Source organism: Octopus bimaculoides, chromosome 14 (genome assembly GCF_046866305.1).
Source record: "Octopus bimaculoides isolate indiv1 chromosome 14, ASM4686630v1, whole genome shotgun sequence".
Taxonomy (NCBI): Eukaryota; Metazoa; Mollusca; class Cephalopoda; order Octopoda; family Octopodidae; genus Octopus; species Octopus bimaculoides.
Genome location: NC_142941.1, coordinates 38637445 through 38644944, shown reverse-complemented (window position 1 = coordinate 38644944; position 7500 = coordinate 38637445). Strand labels below are relative to the sequence as shown.

The 7500-nt window shown below is 34.5% G+C and overlaps 1 protein-coding gene and 1 long non-coding RNA gene across 4 annotated transcripts in view; both read left to right on the top strand.

Annotated features, from left to right (window-relative positions):
* The window catches only part of LOC128246972 (protocadherin-18-like), a 216874-nt gene that overhangs the window by 65514 nt on the left and 143860 nt on the right, over positions 1 to 7500 (top strand). The window lies entirely within an intron of this gene.
* LOC149132689 (uncharacterized) overlaps positions 1 to 7500 on the top strand; it is a 15935-nt gene that overhangs the window by 6580 nt on the left and 1855 nt on the right. Inside the window, exon 3 of the long non-coding RNA XR_016244390.1 lies at positions 1403 to 7500. This exon is cut by the window's right edge and continues 1855 nt beyond it. This is a non-coding gene — a long non-coding RNA (uncharacterized LOC149132689). The remainder of the gene's footprint in view (positions 1 to 1402) is intronic.

Below are 7500 nucleotides of genomic sequence, written 5' to 3'. Positions count from 1 at the left end.
TGAAATTCCGATGAAGGAGAGTTGGATCTAGGTTAGAAACCAGTTCTTTCTCCATTGGCAAGAAATTTTGAAATAAAACTGAATAATGACATACATACATACATACACACATGCATACATACATACATACATACTGGGACAGAGAAGAGAAACTCTGTACAGTAGTAGAAATCAGCTGTCCTGCGGATGTCAACATCCCACTAAAGATTAGAGAAAAAGAGAACAACTATGCCGAGCTACTGAGAAATTTACAGATACTCCACCCAGACTACAAGTTCAGATTCATACCCGTGATTGTTGGGGCATTGGGATATGTAACGAACTGCCTCAACAAAAACCTGGAAAAATTAGGGTTCTCAAAACCTGAAAGAAAAAGGCTGATTAGAAGACTACAGATTCAAGCCATCAATGGAACTGTAAAGATATGTAAAACTTTCCAAAAATTTAGCACATAAATACATATGCATGCATCTAAAACGCATCCATAAAACAAACATACAAATCTGTGCATACACTAACACCAAATACTGCACACACACACATATGCACAAATACCTAGATGATGTTGATAAAAGTTCCAATGAAGGAGCCTTGAATCTATGTTAGAGTCCGGCTCTTTCACTATGGACAAGAAATACAGAAATGAAACTGATTGATAACATACATACATACATACATACATACATACATACATTCATACATGCATATAGAGGCACAGGCATGGCTGGGGGGAAGTGCAGGTGTGGCTGAGTGATTAAGTTGTTCCCTTTCCAATGACATGTTCTGGGACTCAATCCTACTGCATGTCACCTTTTATGATAGCTCTAAAATGACCTAAGAAACTTGTAGTATATACATATATGTGTGTAAGTGTCTATGTATGTGTGTTTGCGTTTTTGTCGGTATGCATGTGCCTGTACGAGGAAGTTCATAATTTCTTCTGAGTGTGTGTGTATGTATTTATGTGTATAAAAATAAGTATATGTACAGATATCTGTGTGTATGTGTGTTACTCACCATTTTTTGACAACTGGTGGACACAAGGAATTACTGGATTAAATTCAGTACTGAGCTGTTAATATAGTGGATCTTCTTTTTTCTAAAAGGTTGGAGCTTTTATCTTATCATTGAAACATATCTTTATTGTATCTTTTCTATAAGTATTTCCACGGTCAGTGCTCTAATGAACTTTTTGCTCTTTGTACCCCCATTCTATGCTATTTTTTTATATTCCCGTATTTTACTTTGAGATCTATGTACGGTCATCCTCAGTCAGAGACTGTTTTTAGTTTATATATATATATATATATATATATATATGTATATATATGTATATATATATATATATATATATATATATATATATATATATATATATATATATATATATTTGAATTTACAGAAAACAAAAGACGAAGGCAGATGAAGGAACAACAAACAGGTACATCAGTGTGACACTCAAGAAGAAGAATGGAAATGTCTTTGATATTTCGAGCCTGTGCTTTTTGACAGAAAAGACTGAGATGAAATAAAAGGAGAGAGAACAAAAAAAGAAGTGTGAGAAAAAAATGTGTAGGGATTAAAGGTTCAACATGACATATATATATATATATATATATATATATATATATATATATATATATATACACAGACACATATATAGGTAAATCAAAAATAAAAACAAAAATACAACAGGTAAAACAACAAAAGTCAAAAGGGCATACACAGTGATGTATTAAGTTGATGCTCAGAGTAAGTTTAAAATGGAAAAATGAGGGTTGTGATGTTCTGAGTACGGCTCTTTGTCAGAAAGGGGACAGAGGAAAAAGTCATGGTAGAAGGAAAAGAATAGTCTGAGAAAAGCACATGTGTCATTACATGGGCTGAAGTGATTGGAAGTGATATATATATATATATATATATATATATATGAGGGGGTGATGAAATGTTCCTGACTTTGTGTAAAAGAAAATACAGTAGGATCAGTTAATCATGATTTTATTCCACATATTCCCCTCTCAGATTCACACACTTATCGTAACTATCCTTAAGTTTTTCTAAGCCCTATAAAAAAAACTCAGAAGGTTAGACCTCGAAAAAGCCTTTCACAATACCTTTAAAGCCAAGAAATTTTCAGCACCCCATCACATATACGTATATATATATATATATGTATATATATATGTATATATATATTTGAAAAAAAGAAGTCTAATCTGGTGATACCAGCTTTATTATATTGTGGGTTTGCCAGTAGATAACCTCAGTGATGACATGACTTAGAATTTGTGGTGACTTTGACGGTTCTAGTCAAATTTCTTGTTCATGTTGCTGCTTAGCTCTGACTTATCCTTGATCAAGCAGATTTATGATTAAAAGCATTCCAGCTATGCCCTTCCATCTTCACCCTAAGTGCATGGAATCCAGGACTATACTATCAAATGTGTCCTTTCCTAAAATAGTGATGTGTAGTCTGAGAGAGATTTGACAACTATTTCTAGCAACTTGAACAACCATGACCATTTAGAGGCAGCTGACAGTTTCATGTGCTGTTCACATTTAGGAGCAGAGTGTATGATAATGTTTCCTTAATATAATGAGGAAATGCTGCAATGATAGGTTATTTCAATGGCTTAACATTCACGAAGATGTAGATGTCTTCTTTTTAGAACAAAAACCAAAACCAAAAAAAAAAAAGCAAGAAAATCCATTAGCTTAATCTAAGGATTTTTAAGTAATTTCACATAAAGTAGCAATGAGTTGTCAGCATCTATCTATAATTCAGGAAAGTAGACTTAATTGGGTTATTAAGAAAAACGTCTTGGTTATAACACTTACTATAAGGAACTGCAATCAGTTTTAAGGCCACAATTATCAGAAATATATGCACCAAAAAGATGTTACTGGTTCATTCAAGCATATGTGCCTACATGAAAAACATTAATGCCCTAATCTTGATGAGGATGAATATGTGGGGATGGGGATGGTGATGATAATGGTGGTGGTGGTGGTGGTAGTTACAATATTCATGATGTAGATGGGTGAGGTGGTGATGACAGTTGTGGATGTGGTGTTGAGAGTGACAGTAGTGGAGGTAGTGAAGGTGGTAGTGGGGTGGTGTTACTTTTCTGTTTCAAATAGGAGCAAGAAAGGAGAGAGAGAGAGAGTGAGAGAGAGAGAGAGAAAGTGAGAGAGAGAGAGAGAAGTGGAGGAGAGAAAGAAAAAGGGAAAAAGCGAGAAAGTGAGTGAAAAGAATTGTACTCTTAGTATTTGACTAGAACTTTATTTATTGACCTCAGAAGGATGAAAGGCAAAGTTAGGCACAGCAGGATTTGAACCCTCAGTCCAGAGATCCAGAACAAATACTGCATGACATTTCATCTGATATTTTGACGATTCTACTAGTTTGCCTCATGATGTTATTTCAAATGTATAAATCTATAATGTTCAATATGTGATCAATTGATCAGAAGTATTGTCCAAATAGTTCAATAAGTGACCAGATATACTCTTCAAAACATATAAAAGTGCTATTAGACACTATAAACGTCAATTTGAGACAAAGCAGAGAACCAAGCATATTGACAACAGTATCTTTCTGTCACAAATTGGTGTTTGTGATCAGATTAGAACAAGACATTTTCTGGAACAAATTAGTGTTTACACCCAGACCAGAGCAGAACTTTTCTGTCCCTAATTTCTGTTTATGTCTAGACCAAAAAGGGGACTTTTCTGTCACAAACTAGTGTTTTAGTCCAAACCAGAATAGAATTCTTCTGTCACAAATTGGTGTTTATATTCAGATCGGAACAGGATTTTGCTAGAACAGAAGGAAGAGGGTATCAGGTGGGATAGTTTACATGGTCTGCCCACCATGTTAGAGGCTAAGGAGATGGGGTAGGGAATAGATCATGACACCTGCAGGGCTGATATTTATCTCCAGTTTCAGCAATATTAAGTAAAGCTCAAGTGAGGCCTACAATGATTACCCTCATATCTGATACAGATTAGTTACTGTACACATAGTTATCTTAGACTGTATCCTGAAAAAAGTCATCTGATTGATTAGAACCAAGTCACTCACAGAATGCTCCAAACTTTGGCCCACAAGTATGCTGCCTTCTTTCTCTACATTTGTACTATTATAATGGCTTCTGCTTTTCAGAGCTGGTTGAGTTCATGCCACGGCCATTTAAACATCCCAGTCTTACTCATCATTCTTTCTATCATTAATTTTGTTTTGTAAAAACCCACCAGACCCTACTACACTGAACCCTTCCTTCCGAGAACATCAACATTCTGGAATTTCTGCAGGTATTGACTTACAAATGTCCAAGAGTAACATTAATGGCATAAATCTCACTGGTCTGGGAGAGCTTGCAAAGATTATAGACACTGCTCAGTAAATAAAAAGAAAAAAAGAAAAGGAAAATGAGAGATCAATCTTTTCCTTAAGAAGCTTATTTATTGCTAGTAACTTGTCTAGAAAATCCTGAAACCTGATATCAAAACCTTGCTGAAGAATTAAATGTCTCTTCCTGGAATTGAATGAGACAATTCAATGTGGCTGTTTGGATACTGATGATTTGGCTGACTGGACATTCAACTTGTTTTGTCAATAACACATTTTTGCTCTGGAAGGAAACCCATGTGCACACATGTACACATACCCCTCCCCACACATACACACATGCACATACATGCAGAAATATATACATTAGAAAGAGGGGGAGAAAGAGGGAGGGAAAAAAACAGAGATGGAGAGCGAGAGGAGAGAAAGAGAGAGGGAAAAGAAGTAGAGAGAGAGAGAGTGAGAGAGAAAGAGAGACGGAGAGAGAGGGAAAGAAAGAGAAATGAAGAAAGAGAGAGGGGGAGGCATTTCATGTTCAACCATAACTAGATGCTCTTACATATAAAGAGAGAGAGAGAGAGAGAAAGGGAGAGATTCATTACAATTTATTAACTGAACACAATTCCCTTTCCTCAAATATAAAAAGAGAAGCATACCCACACACTTAAACGCAGAGAGAGAAACAGAGAGGAGAGAGAGAGAGAGAGAGAGAGAGAGAGAGAGAGAGAGAGAGAGAGAGAGAGAGAGAGAGAAAGAGAAACATTCAGTTGAGAGTAACATTAACAATTTAACATTTAAACAGGCCATATCTGGACCAAATATTCTACCTGTTTAATGCCCAAACTGACCAGATATAACCTCTCACCCCTTTCCAACAATGTCATTTTAAAAACAATCACATCATTGCAATCTCTTTGCTAGAATATAGTGCATGGTTAATTCAAAACAATATGAATAAATAAGTATTACATTTGACAGAGTAATCTGATTGCTAAAGGGTTAAAACAGGTGTCGAGGAACTTATTTAACCAATTACCCCAAAGTTTATTTATTTATTTCAATGTTACTCCCTTGATTTGAAAGGAAGAAAATCATAGATTCTTTGAATTCAAAGTTTTATTGAATCTATTTATATGGAGAATACAAATACAAATATAAAAATGTATAAAACAAATGCAATAAAATGAATTAATATCCGCATTATGAAACAAAAGGATTTTTCCAGAAACCTTTTCACTTCAGGTTTTGGAGAAATAATGTTGTTTCATTTTCGTTATGTTTACTTCAAAATTGGAGCATTTTGATGCCAGAGCAATTTGGATGCAATCTTCAGGGTCCAATCGATTATACTGCTTTATTTTTATGTTCATTGGGTTGGATAAATCTTTGATTGCAAAGGTAGGTTGTTGCAAAAGGCAGCAACTTTTTGACTGCCTCTTTATGCAAGAAGTAAAATTTTTGTTGTAACTAGGAACACATTTTTTTATATAATTTTACTTACGTCTAACAAATCCTCATTACTTCTAAAAATTTCATTTCTAGCCCACTTGGGATAATTTACCCCTGTTTGATGACCCTTGGGTTAAAATATATGATGCCAAATAAATCAGTATCGAATCAACAATGCCAAATAGGCAACACCAAAACAGCTATTCCAGAATGTCTCATATACTCCTGAAACTCTACAAAATGCCAAACAGTGAATTTCAACTTGTAGCCCATTGGCTGTCATTTGTCTCACTTCTGTATTGGATATGATATAGTCTTCAGAATTTTTAAAAATCTTTATTTTGATGGTGGGTCTTTTTTATCACCATTTCAAATGTATGTGATTTAGTAACCTAAAGGAGTGAACACATTTATTCAATTTCTGCCAGAAATGAAGAATCCTGTAAAATGCTTTATCTTTTATCTGACACAATCTATTTGGAGTAGGTTGATTAAATAGAGCTGTGTCAGAAATAAAGTTAATTTATTTTCAAAGAAACACACACACACACACACACACACACACACACACACACACACACACACACACACACACACACACACACACAGACATACACAGACAGACAGATAGATAGACAGATAGACAGATAGACAGATAGACAGATAGATAGACAGACAAGCAGACAAATAGATAGATAGATATATAGATAGATAGATAGATAGATAGATAGATAGATAGATAGATAGATAGATAGATAGATAATGAAATACATGGCTAGATAAAAAGATAGACAGATAGACAGATAGACAGATAAACACAGATGGAAGTTGAGAGAAAGTGAAATAGAGGGAGAAGATCATGGAAAATGTAAAGAAGAGTATATATATTCTGAAGATACTAAAGTTAATAAATGCATACTGTCTCCTTGTCTCTGTCTTTCTCTGTCTCTGTCTTTCTCTGTCTCTCTCTCTTTGTGTCTTTCTCTCTGTCTGCTGTCTCTCTCTCTCTCTCTCTCTCTCTCTCTCACTCACTCCCTCTCTTTCATCAACATTATCAAAACAATTATGTTCATTCTAAGCACATCCATAAAAAATGGAGAAACCGAAAACAATAGGAAAAAAAAATGTCATTTTATGCATTGCAGGAATCTGGAAAAAGTTAATACATTCCATGTAGGAACCTCTTTATGTATTTCAATTATTATAGAACAAAAGTGTTAAAAGCCATTTCCATTAAAAAAAAAAAAACTAAAAATAAGGAATCCACAATACTCTGGATTAAAATAATGGACGAACACCTGTACGTTCTGATATATTTTTTTTTCAACACCCAAGATGACTACCTTGACATTTACTTTTACTCATTGAAGACTGAAGCCAGCTATTATTCATGCTGATACATAAATGCTGTACAATTATAGTAACCAGCATGGAACCTTCACGTTAAAGATCTCTTCATTGATACCTTTCAAACATCACTGCTGAAAAGAAAGATTCTTTGAATAGGTGTAAAGAATTTATTATTTTCTAATGTCATATCTTAGCTGTTACTTCAATCCCTTCCTTCGTTTTGGAGTTTCTTCAAATCCAAGGAGCTTACATGTATTTGAAAGCTGATCACCATTTCTGAAGAATTCACCTCCTTTATGTCTATAATAATAATGATAATATACCACTTGCAGAGGAAATGGACGCATAAT